The sequence below is a fragment of the Sciurus vulgaris genome (assembly GCF_902686455.1).
Source record: "Sciurus vulgaris genome assembly, chromosome: 3".
NCBI lineage: Eukaryota > Metazoa > Chordata > Mammalia > Rodentia > Sciuridae > Sciurus > Sciurus vulgaris.
Window position 1 is genome coordinate 54974635 of NC_136463.1, and position 17280 is coordinate 54991914.

The 17280-nt window shown below is 41.1% G+C and overlaps 3 pseudogenes across 3 annotated transcripts; all 3 read right to left on the bottom strand.

The window, feature by feature from the left end:
* Positions 1-455: 455 nt before the first annotated feature.
* On the bottom strand, positions 456-1475 carry LOC306656230 (cleavage and polyadenylation specificity factor subunit 5-like; annotated as a pseudogene). The gene has a single exon. The product of its transcript is annotated as a cleavage and polyadenylation specificity factor subunit 5-like (transcript).
* Positions 1476-3811: 2336 nt separating this feature from the next.
* LOC306657656 (poly(A) polymerase alpha-like) lies at positions 3812-5490 on the bottom strand (annotated as a pseudogene). The gene is made up of 2 exons: positions 5486-5490; positions 3812-5090 (listed from the first exon to the last, which is right to left on the bottom strand). The product of its transcript is annotated as a poly(A) polymerase alpha-like (transcript).
* Positions 5491-10886: 5396 nt separating this feature from the next.
* LOC306656220 (polyunsaturated fatty acid (12S)/(13S)-lipoxygenase, epidermal-type-like) lies at positions 10887-16998 on the bottom strand (annotated as a pseudogene). Its single transcript has 14 exons — positions 16864-16998; positions 16256-16457; positions 15962-16043; positions 15770-15892; positions 15393-15494; positions 15073-15233; positions 14109-14251; positions 13807-14016; positions 12590-12676; positions 12234-12402; positions 12015-12137; positions 11450-11549; positions 11172-11339; positions 10887-11066 (listed from the first exon to the last, which is right to left on the bottom strand). The product of its transcript is annotated as a polyunsaturated fatty acid (12S)/(13S)-lipoxygenase, epidermal-type-like (transcript).
* Positions 16999-17280: the final 282 nt, after the last annotated feature.

Sequence of the window (17280 nt, forward strand, 5' to 3'; positions counted from 1 at the left end):
AATAATCCCACTGTATGAAGAAATAATACTACATGAGCTCTATCTAAAAGGGTCTCTTTTTGTACCAATTCCTATGACTTTGCTAACCTAGCTGATTTTAATGGTTTCCCATATGTTTAAAGTCTGTTGTTACTAAAGCCTAGATGGCTGTAAGCATACTGGTGAGTTAATATCCTGGGAGTTCTCAGTAACAGAACTCAGTAAAATGTGGTACAGGATTTGCACCTTGGACTCAGACAAATATAGTTCCCAAAAGTAATGAAAGATCTTCATCACAAATATCCTAATGGGTTTGGAGTATATGCCCCCAAATGGTATTGGAACAAGGGTCCCATAAACCCAACTGATCTAAACTGCCACTGTTTTAACATTCACCAGCCTAAAGGAGGGGAAGAACAATCCTCAACTTAAGAGATTTTGAACGTTTAATGAGAAATTAAAAAAAAGAATACAAATAGAAGTTTGCTTTCTTTAATGTTGTACAAAAATGCACAAGTAGAACCAAAAGTAAATAAACACTATCACATTTGTTTACACCACTCTCTAGTTCCTCATATGAACTTTACTATTCAAACAATAGAAAGTAGGCAACAATTTAGGGATTGGGAAAGGGATAAAACCAAAAAAACTTTACTAAGACGTTTATTCTTCTACACTGTGTATAGCTGTGCTCACAGAGACGGTTTCTTTTTCTTCTCCTCTGCTGCAGATAATTCAGTTGTATATAAAATTGAACCTGCTCAACAGCTGAGGGAGACTAGAAATGATGGGTCCATATCCTGGTGCATTGTCATATAACTCAAACAATGGTGCAGCTACCAGCTTATAATTTCTAGGGCCTGCAAACAATGCTTTCTCTTGAAGTTGAACCAGAAACAACCTCTTATGTTCCTTAGGCTTCGTAATGTGTGCTGGAATATATGGATACTGAGGAGGTTCAAAATTTGGCCTCCACCAGTTACCAATGCAGTCATCAATGACCCAATCTTGCAGGACTCCATCTTGACGACCCAGTATCTCTGTCATTAAGCGTTTTAGTCCTTCAACTTCATCTTCTCCTGGGTTAAGTTCGCCACCAGGTAATTTGAAGAAAGTTATTCCCAGCTGTAGCAGTAACACATGGGGTAACCGGTGCTCATTACAATCAAAACCCCTTCTACAGTCCTTCTCATTCCAATTTTATCAAATTCCTCCCTCATGCGCTGAAATCTGGCTGCAACAGAGCTGTCCTTCTCACAGAGGGGCTCTTTTGTACCAAAAGTATAATTGGTAAGAGGGTACAGGTTGATGGTGCGCTCCAGGGTGAGGGGCTTGGTCTGCTGGTAATACTTGTTGCCGAACTGGGTGACCCCCGGGGCCAGTCCGTCTGGGAACGATTGGGTGGAACCACCGACATGCTGGCGAGCTCCGGAAATGGCGGGGAGAAGAAAGCGGGAGTCAGGGGAGACTTTCCCGGTGAGGAGCGGTTATCCGAGTCCCGCCGCCAGCCCTTGACGTGAGAGCGCAATAGAAGGCCAACGCACGCCGGAAGTGAATCCGGGCTCGTTTATTTACATTTTTAAAAAATTAGTGTACTATGGATATACATAATGGTGAGGTTCACTGTAGCATATTCATAAATGTACATTGGAAAGTTAGGTTGAATTCATTACAGTGTTTCTCCTTTATACCCTCCTCCTCCCCCCCCCTCGATCCCCTTCTTATACTCCCCTGGTCTTTCTTTTATTTTGATGGAATTCCCCCCATCTCTTTTCTCTCTCATTCTCCCCTAACTTTTTACTTGCTTGTCCATATCAGAGAAAACATTCGCCTCTTGACTTTCTGAGCCTGACTTATTTCACTCAGTCTCCAGTTCCATCCATTTGCCAGCAAATGACATAATTCCATTGTTTATCATGGTTGAATAAAACTCCATTGTGTATATATGCCATTCATCTAGTTTGGTTTTATAGTCTGTCTCTTGTGAATTGTGCTGCTGCAAACATTGATGTGGCTGTGTCCCTATAGTATGCTGATTTTAGATCTTTTGAATATATACAGAGTTCCTCATCTTTTGATAGAATGAAACAAAATAAAAAAGGAGTATAAAGCTGACTGACCAGATGTCAGGTGCTTGCTAAAATTGATTTCCAAAATGCTTCTGTATGTAAAATTTACTGACAAATTTTGATAAACTAGCTAAAATAAAAATTAGTTAAAAATCTTGAAGAAAATGCCTTTATCCATATGTTTAAAATCAAGAATCAATTTACTATCAACAAGAATAGAGTTTTGTGGAGTGTACAAAATTTGTCTTATTTAGAGATCAAATGATCATCCAAGATAGAAGTCATATTTCATAGGCATTTCTTGTAGTCACCTTAAAATTTTAGCCACAGGACCAAAGTTTAGTGTTCTATGCCACATAACCACAGGGTTACTGGTTTCTCATCATGACTTAAGAATATATGGGCATTTTGTTTTTTGTTAAATAAGCCCCACTTTGTGCATACAAGCTGAAGAAAAAAAAAAAAAAAGAAGGGAAACTCAAAGTTTTTAAAATTTGCTTTGAAGACAACAGATTGAATGCAAAAGAGTACAGAGTTTCAGTAAGCTCAGAGAAATATATTTGTTAGCTGACTGCTAATTTGTATGCACCATAAAACAATTCTATAAATAAAACCAATATATCATTTCTTAAACATAATGCCATCAAAACCAAGTGTTTCCAAATAATTCCTTTAACATCAAATGTACACCTTAGAGTTGACATTTCATTTGAAGGCTTTAGCTACCTCATAGGGACTAAAGTAGATGTACTCTTGTAGTTTCTCTGAAGTGCAGTAGTACACCACTGTACCATGACATCCAATGTGAAGACTAATGGTAAAGGAAATTCTTAAGGAAAAAATGAAAATCCATCAAGCTGAAAATATAAAATAGTTCTACTTTCTAATAAAAAATACATAAAAGTGCATCATCAGAATAGGGAATTCTTATGCCAATTTGTACTGCAAATTTCCCAAACAATGCATCAAACATAAATCTAATCCAGATGTCAGTTATGGATACAAATATACCTTGAGGGTTTTTTTCATATTTATAAGCAGTAAATTTTTTGGAAATAGTTAATGCAACTGTTGCTAACACAACAATAATAATATTCCTGGCTTTTCATACTAACCTGGGCTTCTGATTAAATGCTGATTAGCCCAGTATGGGAGTTCACCAGTAAAACCTACATCCATTTTCAGTCATGTCTAATCTTGAACCCTTTATTCTCCTTTTTTAGCATTTTAAGACAAGTTGAGTTGACAAATATTGTTTGTGGATCCTTGAGGTTGTTTTTACCAATTCAACCTGATTTATTGAATTCTTGTTAATGGGAACAGGATTTGTGGAGTAGGATACCAGAAAGCTCTGTGCTGGGCGTTTTCTTCAAGGCCAACAGAAAAGTGGCTGCCTGAATAGCTCTGGATTGAGTTGTACTGTCTCTGTATTGAGTTGTTCCTTTGTTTCTATTTTATCACATCCACTCAAATCAAGACAGTTAGCAGCTTCGCTTGTTTCATCCTCTTCTGTTTGTTTTTTTTTGGGGGGGGAAACTTTCTTTTTTATTGGTTCTTTTTAGTTGTAAATGATAATAGGATTAATTTTTAACATAATTTTAAAAGCATGGAATATAATCTGTTCTAATTCAGGCTCCAGTACTTTTCCCTCTCCTCCTATCCTCCCATATTCCCTTCCCACTACTCCACTGATGTGTTTACTTTCAATTTCTAAAATTAATGTCTTGTGGATATACATGATGTTAAGATTCACTATGGTATATTCATATATGTACATAGGAAAGTGAGGTCAGATTAATTCCACAGTCTTTCTCTATCCTATTGACTTGAAGTCCACTCATCTGGGTAGGGTGTGACTCTTCTTCATGAGGTGATGATGTCCTCTTGGCTCCAACAATAGAGTCAGGTGTTTTTGTTGTTACATTTCCTAATGGTCTAGATAGTGGGTTTATCAGATGTGTTGGGAAAACAACTCTGGAAACTGTAGGCTTTGGTGGTGGAGAAATGATTGGTTGTGTGGCTGTGTGAGGAATGCTTTCACTCAATGTACCTCCTGAGCTTTCACTGAATTTACTTATGGCATAGAAAATTCAGTAGCCTCTATGTTGGTCACAAATACTACTGTCACAGCTGAAGCAGGACAGTTTCTGCCTTGAGAACTGTTAAAACTTTTCAATGGATTGATCTTTAAATCATTAGTAGGTGAAGATACAGACATGTTGTTATCACTGTCCATAAACAAGTCAAGGCAGCTGTCATTCAGATCTGACTTATTCTGTTGAATTTTTTTCTTTTTCTGAAGCACATGATCAGGTAGTAGTTGATGGAATTGCTTTATTTTTACATGAATTACAGCAATTTACATATCCACCTCAAACATCTTGCTGTTTATTGCTTGCCTATAAACGGTATCTATGAAGGAGTGAATATCATATGTAAGATCAACACTAAGATTTTCAGAGTTTTTTGGTTTTTAAAAAAGTAAATCAATCACCCACATTGTGCTAAATTCTTCCTTGTCAGGATTTTCTTTGGGTGCTAGAAATGACTAGAGAGTCTCATGAACCAGTGTAATCTATTCATTCTTCTCCAAACTTCAACCAGCATTCAGATTTTTTTATTCCACCAAGCTCACCCATTCTAGGCATTGTTTTTCTCTTGGTGCACTTGCTAAAAGTTCAATATAGTACTTGTACTTTTGAAAGAAGACTGGAGTTTTAAAAGCCTGGACCACTTTGACTTACTCAGAAAAATTCCATCTGTGATAGCAAGACTTTGTTTAAACACTTCAACCATGACCACCATTCAGGTTAAAATGGATATGTTGTACATGGAATTCTGCTGTGGGTATGCTGATGTGATTATAGGTATAAGATGGCAACTATCACTGGGATTTAGCTTTGGTCCCATACAGGCAAATTATGATTGTATTCTTCAGGCTGCTTCAGTGGCACTGAATTTGGCCATTCCCATTTAGAAAATACCAAGAAAATTTAATGTACAAGAGTTGATGCTATTGCATTTGAATAAAGTCTACCAGACCTTTAAAGAAGAAATTATTCCATGAAATAGTAAGGGATGAAACACTTCCAAATTAATTCTATGAATCCATTTATCACCCTCATACCAAAACCAGATACAGACACATCAAGGAAAGAAAACTACAGGTCCACACCCTGATGAATTTAAATGTAAAAATCCTTAATAAAATATTAGTGAATCATATTCAACAACCTACTAAGATTTCACATCATGACCAAGGTGGGATGCAAGGATGGTTTAACATATGCAAATCAAAAATGTTAATTCACCATATAAATGGAATTAAGAACAAAAATCACAGTCAACTCAACAGATTCAGAGAAAGTTTTTGAAAAAATTTATCACCCATTCATGATAAAACAATACTGAGGAAACTAGAGATAGAAGAAACCTACCTCATTGACATAAAGGCTATATACAACAACCCCCAAACTAACACTGTAGTGAATGGGGAAAAACTGAACACATTTCCTTTAAATTCAGAACAAGACAAGAATGATTGCTCTAACAACTCTTATTCAATATAGTACTAGAAATTCTAGCCAGAAAAATAGGCAAGAGATGAAAATGAAAGGAACAAATTTGGCCAGGAAGAAGTCAAATTAGCACTGTTTGCAGATGATATGATCCTATACTTAGAAGGTCCAAAAAGTTCCACCCAAATGCTGGTAGAGCTAATAACAAATTCAGAAAAGTAGCAGTTTATAAAATCAACATACATAAATCAACAGTTTTCCTATACACCAATAATGAATCTGCTAGGAAAGAAATCAGAAAAACAATCCCATTCATAATAGTCTCAAAAAAATAAAATGCCTAAGAATAAATCAAACCAAGGAATAAAAATGATAGAACATTGAAGAAAGAAAATGAAGAATATGCAAGAAGATGGAAAGACTTCCCATGTTCATGGATAGGCAGAATTAATATTGTTTAAATGGTCATACTACCAAAAGCAATATACAAAAATTCAATGAAATCCCCATCAAAATACAAAACACATTCCTCATAGAATGAGAAAAAACATCCTAAAATTCATTTGAAAGAATAAAAAATACAGAATAATCAAAACAAATTTAAGCCAAAAAAACAATTGTGGAGAAATCATAATACTTGACTTCAAATTTAGACTACAGAGCTATAGTAGCAAAAACTGCATGGTACTGGCATAAATATGAACACATAAAACAGTGATACAGCACAGAAAATGGAGAGACAGAGCCACACAGATACAGTCATCTGATCCTTGGCAAAGGTGCCAAAAAAAATGTTTGGGAAAAGACAACTTTTTAAACAAATTGTGCTGGAAAAATTTTTATTCTCATGTAGAAGAATGAGATTAGACCCTTATCTCCCACCCTGCACAAAAGCCAACTCAAAAAGAATAAAAGACCAGAGAATTAGACCAGAAACTATGCAACTCCTAGAAGAAAATGTAGGATCAATATCTCAACAGGTATAGGCAATGACTTTCTCAATAGGACACCTAAAATTCAGGAAAGAATGCCAAGTTAATAAATGAGATGGCATCAAAGTAAAAAGCTTCTGTACACCAAAGGAAACAATTAAGAAAGTGAAGACAGAACCTACAGAATGGGAGATAATCTTTGATAGTTATTCTTCTGACAAAGAACTAATATCCAGAATATATAAAGAACTCAAAAAAGTTAACACCATAAAACAAATAACCCAATTAATAAATTGGAAGATTAACTGAACAAGATACTTCTGAAAAGAAGAAATACAAATGACCACTACTACCCGGAAAAATATTCAACATCATTCACAATCAATGAAATGCAAACCAAAACTACACTGAAATTTCATCTTGCTCCAGTTGGAATAGCATCCATCAATAATACAAACAATAATAAATGCTGGAGAGGATGTGGAGAAAATTAAACACTTTTACACTGTTGGTGGCATTGCAAATTAGTAAAACCACTATGGAGTAAGTGAGGAGGTTCCTCTAAAGATAGGAATGGAACCACCCTATGACCCAGCTGTAGAACTCCTCTGTATTTATCCTAAAGAGTTAGAGTCATCATATTCATGTTTATAGTGGCAAAATTTGCCATAGCCAAACTATGGAATCACCTAGATGCCTGTTGATGGAAGAATGGATATACATAATGGAGTTTTGTTCAGTCATAATGAATAATAAAATTGTGTCATTTGCAGGAAATGGATGGTACTTGAAACATTATGATAATCAAAATAAGCCAAATTCAGAAAGTCAAGGATTATGTTTTCTCTTATATGAGGAAGCTAAAGAGGAAAAAGAAGAAGAAAGATGGAGAGGGGAATTTCATGAAAATCAAAGGGCGATCAGTAAAGTAGAGGAAAGAGACCAGGGGGAGGTAGGAGGACATGGAGAGGGGAAGTACTGGCAAATGATATTGGTCAAATTATATTGTTGCATCGTGTGTATATATGAACATGTACCAACAAATCCCACTGTTGTGTATAACTATAATGCACCACTAAAACCAGAAAAATCAAATCAAACAAAAACCAAGAGGAGGAGGAAGAAGAAAGTAAATGCAAATGTTCTCAAGAAACAAACATACTAAGACCTCTTAGCAGCCTTTCAGAAATTTGGAGATAATCCTATGGGTGTGAATAGAGTGCCCTATATGCTCCAGAAACTAATAGAAAGGATCTGCTGTTAGGTTACTATGAAATGAAATGAAAGGAAGAGGAAGAACTTGAAATCTAAGTTCTCAGTCTATTAAGATGGGTGCAAAACTCAGGATGTTTTCACTGTAGTTTTAAGAGATGACTGCTAAGCTGAAAAACTCCAGGGGACACCACACACATAGACTATGACACAAATGGCACCACCTGGAGCTTTGCAATTGCATGATCCTACAAGAGTGCAGATATCCCTTAAGGAATAAAGGACTGACCAGAGGTGGGACAATGTAAATTAACCATGACTTCTGAAGGCAATTTGAGCCTGTCCTAGAAATAGGAAGGAGAATTGACTTAATAGGAAATCTACATGTGAGTAGTCTATGTGGAAATGATTATAAAGAAGGATTTAGAGGCAGTGGTTTGTCCCTCTTATGGTTGGGATTTTAAGTGTTCCTCAAAGGCTCATGTATTGAAGGCTTGGTCCCCAGTGTAGCAGTGTTCAGAGGTGGGGCCTTTGGGAGGTGATTGAATGAGGGTTCTGACCTTATAAGTGGATTAATCTATCAATGGATTCATATTTAATGGGTTTGGGAGGAGGGGATTTGTTCTAAAAGCCCTTCTTCTGCCCTTCCTTCCTGGCGATCATGAGGTGAGCAACTTTGTTCTGCCATGTGCTACCCACCATGATGTTCTAGCTCACCACAGGCACAGAATGATGGGGTCAAGTGACTATGGATCACAACCTCCAAAACTGTGAGCCTAAATAAATCTTTCATCCTTTTAAGTTGTTTATCTCTGATATATTATCATAGCTACAGGAAACTAACATAGCCCCTAATGTGCTCAGTTGCCTGGGAAGACTATCTCAGTAAGAGTAGTTGTAGCAGAATCTCCTGGAAACAAGGGTGAAAAAAATTGAAGACCAGACTAAGGACTTCTCGACTGTGCTATGCAAAAGAGAGGAGGACACCTGCTGAGAAGATTTGGGGAGAAGATGGAGAACATTCTGGAGAGGGAGATGGGAAAGAGGTGATGCATGACAGAAATGGAAGAGCTAGGAGAGAGCACTGAGAGGTATGGAATGATGACTGGAGATGGGAGAAGACACAGTTGGCTGTCCTTTAATCCTTGAAGTTCTTCTCCCTTGACTTCTGTGACCTACATTGTCCTGCTTCTCTTCTTACCTCACAAATTAGGTTCATTTTCATTTCCTAGCTTCACTTTTCCCATTTAGATCCTTAACTGTGAGTATATCCCAAGCTGTCTTTCGTGCCTACTCATCTAGTTTTTCCCCTGGATCATAAATTCAACTCATGTGATTAACACTGCAGACCTTACCGTCTGCCCTTCTTCAACTTGGTCTGTTCAAGTACCTGATAAGTATTTTCAGGAAGGGTTCCACCATCACCTCAACTTAAATTGCCTTCAATCTGTATTTTTAGTCAGTGATGCCCACACTGAAATTTTCAGTTTGATCTTCGATTCTCCTTTATTACTCCTTCCTCTCCTCTGATAGTCCTTAACTCTTATTATTCCATGTAACTAACAAAACCTGTAGGCATGCAAGTCAAGGTTTAGTCTATGATCTTTGGGACTATACAAAAATTCCTTTATCATCCATCAAGTTATGAAGGTAAATCAGCTCTTTATTTTGTGATGTTGAGGCTAGGCTATTGGAAAGTTGGGGGCACCAGAGGGGAGTTTGGATGGATCACACATCTGTTTCCAGCTTATTAACTATACTGTATATATTTCATTATATGTGTATCCATGTATACATATGTATATATGGGTATAAATAAATTGAATGTGCAAGATTCTTTAAAAGAGTCAAAGTCTATTTATTTGTCCCTTCTTTCTCATTCCATTGGACCCTATCCCAGACTTTCACTGGCTCTGGGAATTGAACCCTGGGGCACTTTACCACAGAGTTATATCCCCAGTCCTTCTTATTTTTTATTTTGAGACAATGTCTTGCTAAGCTTCTCTGGCTGGCCTCCAACTTGAAATCTTCCTGCCTCAGTCTCCTGATAAGCTGGGATAACAAGTGTGCACTACAGCACCCAGGCCTCAATTTTTATCATCAAATTTTTATACTATTGCTGTTGCTGTGACCACAGTTCTGGGTTTTCCTACCAACTGGAATTTGACCCCATTATATATTGGTTAAAAGTAATTTCTGTATTAATTTTCCAACCCTCATTGTCCTAGATATTAGATGGAGATCATGATACCAACCACAAAAGGATGTTGTGACAATAAGCTGAGACCATATATTTCAAACTCCTTTCACAGTGACTGGCCTACTGCTCCCTCATTTGTCCATCTGTTTTCAATGTGCAGGACTGTGGACTAGATTATATTTTTTAATTGTGGGAGAAGAGGGATGAAATTAATGGTAAGGTTTGTCAAGAGTTCTGGGAAAGGGCTGAAAGGAAGGGTGAGATGCCATGAAAAAGGGACAGTGGCAGAGGGATGCAGGGTTGGGGAAGTCACACAGAAAATGTTACTGCCGGTGACCCATGGGACATCTGATTGAGAACTTACAGAAACCTCAGGCTAAAAAAAAAAAAAAAAAAAAAAAAAACCCAAAAAAACAGAAACCTCAGGCTAAACACCTCTGTTACAAGCCAGATTCCTCAGTCCCATGGGACACAGTCAGTCAGAATTTTTGTCATTTAGCTTAGGGAGGCTTATGGAAACCCTAGAAGGAAGTGTTGATTGCTGGAAGAAATTTTTGTTCCAGGAAAACATCTTTCTTTTATCCCTTGGAAATTGAATGAGAGGGCAAGAAACAAAGTACGGTATTTTCTCTTACCTTCCCTTATCACACATAACCAACTTGATAATTTAATTGGATCTTTTATTTATATATAGACCAGATCCTTTGGGAAAGAGAAGGGCAGGAGAGGGAACAAAGGTTAAGGAAGCATGGAACTTGATAGACATTAAGGTAGGCAACTACAGAAGGTTTCAGGCTCCAATGTACAATGGGAATGATCATTGTATATTCCCCAAATTATGTAATGGGCAGCTTTGGGCACCCTGACTACGTGGCTTTTGGGGCAACTCTTTAGCAGAGGACATGGGCATGGAGAACAGGAGTACTTGAGGGTATGTTGGGCCAGTGAGCTTTGGGACTGAGGTGGGAAAGACTTCTCAGATGGTCACACTGTTTTCCACCATGCTGGGTTGAAGGTATTCATAGGGAAGGTCCAGGCCTGCATTCCGGACCTTAATTTCCCTATCCATGACAGCCAGCTCCTCATGGAATTGCTTTAGCACAGCCTGAGGTCCAGGGCCTGAGAAATATTTCTCCCTATGCTGCCCCAGGGCCACCTGAGAGGAGAATAAGATGGCTCAGCTCCTTGGGTCTCTCAGCCAAGGCTACTGCCCCTCCCTCAAGCTGTCTCCTCCCCTAGAACCAAGGCATCTGTTTCTAACCATGACAGGCTGATGTCTGCCAAGGAACTTGATGAAAGTCTTCTGCATACTAGCCTGATGTAGATCAGGGAGTGAGTCCACTATATCCATCTCTGTCACATCCTTGGAGATGGATGGAGGTTTCCACATGGTACAAGGGCCATTAGGGATCCAGGAATACCAGTCTAGCTGCAGGTAGGAGATCCACTCAGAAATCTAGGCTAATGACCCAGACATTAACTCCTTGCCCCCCATCTTCTACATCCCAGGAGACCCTGGGGGATGATCACACAGGTTACCTGTCCAAAGTGGGCAGAAGCATGCTGACCAGTGCATGTGAAGATACACATAGTAACAATCTGGCAGAGTTGAGCCTGGGACTCCAAGGAGAGGGGAAACCTGGGTGAAATGAGGAGAATGAGAGGATTTGAGACCAGGATATGAGGCAGATATTTGGACATGAGGGAAAGATATGTGGAGATACACTGAAGAATTTCCTATAGGCCTGGCCTATATGAAATTCTATGATTTTCATATAACATGAACTCAAAAGTGATGTACCTGGGATGAACCTTGGAGCTATGATGGAAGGGTAAAAACAAATAAGGAAAAATACCTAAGAGAAGTCATGTATCTGATTCTGGAGAAAGCTTAGTGCCACAAAAGGGAGAAGAGTATATGAGAGGATATTAAAGGAAAGGAGCTGGGGAAATCATGAATGATCATTAAGAATCCTGGATACTTCAGAAAAGTCCAGGGAATTCTCAGGGTTCTCAAGGAAGGGTGTCTTATGATGCGAGGTGGGGACTGTGGATAGATGGTTGGGTGTTGACACAAGATCAATGGGGAGGATCCAGGCCTTACCCCCGATCCTGGGCCCCCTGGAGTCCAGTTTCAGTGATCTCTCTGCACCAGGCCTGCAGCTCTGAATCATGCTTCACGGCTTCATCACTCTTGTAGAAGAGTCTCACCATCCCTTGCACATACCTGTTCCCCAGGGAAAATGTTGCTGTGACTCAGCCAATGTAGGACCTTCTGTTACTACAGTCCCCCTGGTTCTATCCCTCTCTGTGTCACCCTCACCTACTGATGATATCCCACAGCCTGAGGGCATCTTGGCCATAGAGAGATGATTTCACACCCAGCAGCCCACGGTCAGCCATGTCATGAGGAGGGCAGAAGGAACGGTAAGTCAAACAAGCTGTGGCTCTCTGAGAATGTCCACATGGCCTCCACTACCTGTACTCAGCACCTGAGGCCAAACCTAGAGTTAGCTACACCAGGTGAGACAGCAAGGGAGATTAGGACAAGAAGACTATGCAGGTGTGAGACAGATGAGGGAGAGGCCTTCAGTGGAGAAAGCAGATCTTGGGTGAGGAGCGAAAGAGGGAAATAAACCTTGGGATTCTTTCAACATTAAACCCTCCTCCCTTCCATACCAGATCAAAAATTCCATATTCAGAGACAAGATTATTTCGAGCCAGGATGTTGATCTCCATGGTATAGCGAAAGTGGGGGATCAGGAGCTAATGGTAGAGAAAAGAAATGGAACACAATCAAATGAGATCCCAGTGTCCAAGCCTTCTGAAGAGTCAAGTGTTGTCTCTACTTCCTTACCTCACAGTTTCTTCTAAGTTCACACCAATCAGGTTTCTTGCACCTCTGCCTCCCTGAGATAGTACTTGTCCATGTATTAAACAATGACTTCCATGTTGACAAATCCAAATATCCCTCCCTTCTCTTTAACCATGCTAACCTCTCAACAGCATTTGAAACAGATAATCCTATCTCCCTGTTGAAACCCTGTTTTCTCTTGACTGCCATGACTCACACATTTTTTTTGTTTCCCCTACCTCAATTGCTGACCCTTCTTTTGCTCCTTTTCTCACTCTACTTCTTCCTCTCAGTTTATAAAGGTTGAATTCCCCTAGAATTATATCCTGGGTCAAATGTTCTGCTGCAGCTGCAAACCTAGAGAATGTTCCCTAGTACAATGGCTTTAGATACTTTGTTGCCTGGTAACTCTAAACTCTACATCTTCACTCTTTGCAGGAATTCCAGGCTCATATATTTGTTGTCCTTCTGACATTTTCAAATGGATGGCTGCAGGGATTGGAAACCTTGCATGGTAAAATCAGAGCCCTTGCTCTTCTTTCCACCAAGTAACATGGCTTCCTTGCTTATGTTTTCTCACTTCCTTGTTCTACTACACAGCACTCCAATCGTTCCCATCCTAAACTTCATTCACACCTAACATCCACCATTATCCATGCTTTCAATATAGCCATATGTATGTATGTATCTATCTATAGATAGATATAAAATATCTATATGTAGATATATATTTATATATTTATTTATATATATTTATATAGAGATATCTACATATCTATATGCTACAAGGTTAGACCCTGGGCCTCCAAGGCTTGGATTGTGAACTATGAACAAAAATCGAATGCAGAAAGAGTGGTGGGAGGGGTGGGGGGAAGGAAAAAAATAGCAGAATGAATCAAAAACTATTACCCTAGGTAAATGTATGATTACACAAATGGTATGCCTCTACTTCATGTACAGAGAAACAAGATGTATCCCATTTGTTTACAATAAAAATAAATTTTAAAAAATCGAATGCAGAATGACAGAGATGCTGAGATACCTTGTAGATAGGATGCAGACTGGGCAAGCTCCTCATTATGGCCACAGAGATAATCCCAGCCATCAGATGTCCCCTTAGCAGGTGTGACTGTAACTGGTGCACCTGGAAATCAGAGCTATGAACCCATGTCTTGGCTAGGAGCCAGGCCCTGGGAGGATCTGCGGGCAGGAAGAGCAGAGGTGGAGGGCATCCATGTCGAGGTGGCTGGAGCTAAAGAAGGAGGGAGAATGGGAGCTAAGGACTATGTGTCCAAGACCCTAAATGAATCATTGTCTAGGAGAAAAATACTTGGGTCCTCTTATGTGGATAGCCATGGGTAAGAGTCTTCTATCAGGCTGGAGCTTCAGCATAATCAAAGGGGCTGCCACATATTGTTGCTAAAAATAATGACATTTGGCTTGACCCCATCCAGCAGGGAATAATCAGCTTCAAACAGAGATCCAACCTGTAGGTTCAGGGTCAAGGACAGATAAAGGGATTGGAGTCATTCTGGACCTGCCCTTCTCTCATTTCCCAAGGCAGATCCTTCCTCTACCCATCCAGTCTTTTACTGTAAACACCAATCACTTTCTCCAGAATCAAAGCCCTGAATGAAAATTTTTTATGTCCAGTGTCTTCCATCATACTCTGAATCCTGTGAATTGATGTTACTGGCTTTCCACTATGTGCCACACTCCCAACCATCCCTGTTTACAGCCTTTAGTCAAATGGAGCACAAAATATTTCCTTTATCCCCTCTTTAAAAAAATAAGTCTAGTTCTCCAAGGCTTTGGTCAGTCTTTTTGCTTTTCTCTCCAGAAGCTCAAGCTCCTTCTTGAGACTGAGGCTGAGGTCCATCTAATGAAGAAGGAAGCCAGGAAGGTGGAGGTGGAAGAGTAGAAAGGAAAGGAGACACAGGAGGGGATCAAACAGATCATGATTTTGAAGCAGGAGTGATGTCTCCCTCCCCCAGAACATTTGGAAATGTCTAGGGACACTTTCAGTTGTCACAACTACCAGAGTAGAGGATGCTACTTGGCTTCTAGAAGGTAAAAGTCAAGGGTTGCTACTAGAATCCAACAATGCACAGGCAGTCCTCCACAGCAAAGAATTCTCTAGCTTATAATGTTAATGGTGCCAAAGTTGAGAAACCCTAAGTGTCAATGAAAGAGGGTACAGATAATGGAGGTGTACGTGAAGGAGATAAGGGGAGGAAGAGATGGGAGGAGACGGGGCAAAATGGTAGGGGGTGGCTGGGATGGTAAGTGAACAGAGGGAGCACAGCACCTGAAGCTCCTTGTCCAGTTGAGTTTGCAAATCTTCCATCCCTGGAGGCAGCACCAGCCAGGCTGGGAGACTTGTAGAACACCTCGGAAGCATGGAGTTTGCGCCATTGAGGAACTGGGACCCAAAGAGGTCATCATCCTTCCAGGAATCACAGACCCGAACTAAGGACATCAGTTGGGGACATACTGTGAGCTCTTCATTGCAGTGACTACCAGACTGATCGTAGAAGACTCTCAGTCTTCTACCCTCTCTCACCCCTCTTTTTTCAATCCCTGAGCTGGAAATCTATATATAGGTTTCAGCAGGTTGTGGTAACTGACCAATCAGGGCAGTCTTTCCATGTGGGAATATTTTTTGTAATCTTCCAGTCTTTGGAACAATTTGTAAGATCCAAGATCCCCTTAATGGCCAAGTCCTTCAACCTGTGCAAAGAATGACAAGCAAGAGGATCAAGAAAAATCTCACCTTGCAACTTGGAAAGGAAGTGCCCAACCTGAATCCAGCACTCTCTTTTGAGATACTGGGGATTGAATTCATCTTGGTGCGCTACCACTGAGTTATATCAGGAGACCTTTTTATTTTTTGGGACAGGGTCTCACTCAGTTGCTGAGGCTGGCCTCAAGCTTGTGATTCTCCTGCCTCAGCCTTGGAGTATTTGGATTACAGGTGTGGGTCACCACACAGACCCGGCACTCACTCTTTTGTCAGAGAGAGGGTGAAATTCAAATCCTTATCCTCTAGGAATCACTCATTTCTGGGAAGGTCCCACTGCATTTTTCCTGCTACTGGCAGGATTAACCCATCCTTGCAGGAGCCCCACCTGGAGGAAGAACACGGAGTAAGGGGATTTTCTAACTGTTGTAAGGATCAGAAGCTTTCTGGGACTCACCGGTAAACCTTCCTTCTGTCCTCCAGTTCCTGTTCCCGATATTTCTTAAACAGATTCTGGGGATCATCACTCACGGACCGGGCTGGAGGAGGGGGACACAAAGACAGGCGCCCTCCCTGACCCCCCTCACAACCAGCCCCATGGCAGGGCCTTTCCATCAGCCCTCTTCCTCAGTTCCACTCTTGCACGCCTCCCCTCTTCATCCCTCTTATCTTTCCCTTTGATATCACAATACCGCCACCCCGACCCTCGCTTCTCCAGTCACACCCGTTTCCGTTTCCCCAGAGCCCTCACCTGTGCCTTCGGGTAGACAGTGAATCCCATCGTCCTGGATCCAGCTGCAGCAAGGGAAACAGACCTCACCTTGGGTCCCAGGGCCCTGCACCGTGATCCACTTCCAGAACCAGTCAGAATTCAACAGGCTTTTGTGCTTGCGCAGCTTCACCAGCAGGAGGCGCCCCAGGTGTAAGAGAACGTCGATCTCCAAGTCGGTTTTCTGTGGACCAGAACATACCTCAGACGCAAGTACGGTGTCCTTAACTAGGTCAGTGGAGTCTGTATGTCTTCAAAGAAGTTTGGCTCCTTTTGCCCTTCTGAGGATATCCGGGGAGGGACCTGAGCAGGCGGCAGTGAGGATGAACAGGGGCTCCAGTCTAGTGCCTCCAGTCGCATCTTACCTACTCCTTCCACCCAAGCAGAGATACTACTCGTTTTTTCTCTCTTCTCACTTTCCTTTTTCCTATCCGGCAACCCACCCGCGCACGATCTCATTCCCAGCCCAGCTTCCCCTCGCTTCTGGCCTAAAGGCTCCAGAGCCTGCGGGCTGCTCCTCCTGGTCTTGGCTCCCAGGGGCACCCACGGAGTCCCAAGTCTCTGCACAGCCGGTCGCGGTCTGCACTGACCCTTCCCCGCAATGGCCACAGCAGCTTCCCAAGGTCCGCCTCCCCGTGCTCGCCCACTAGCCACAGCTGCACCAGGTTGGTGGAGCCCGCCAAGAGCGAGTTTCCGGTGGCGACGCGGATCATGTACTTGCCCATCTTGCTTGAACCTGGCAGAAAGTCAGCCCTTAAGGGGATCTGAGACCCAGCCCCCAGGGCACCACACCCAGACCAAATCCCCTGTTGTGTCTGGGTTGAAAGGGCCCCTCCTCTGACCTACAGGTTCCTTTCCCACTCTGGTTCACTATATATGGTCTCTGCACCCGAGGTTTCTCCCAACTACCCCAGAAGGGAAGCACTTGGCAATCACTTGGCAAGCATGCCCAGTCATGCAGAAGATGACATCTACAATACTAGGGTCACTCCCGCCCTATTTTGGTA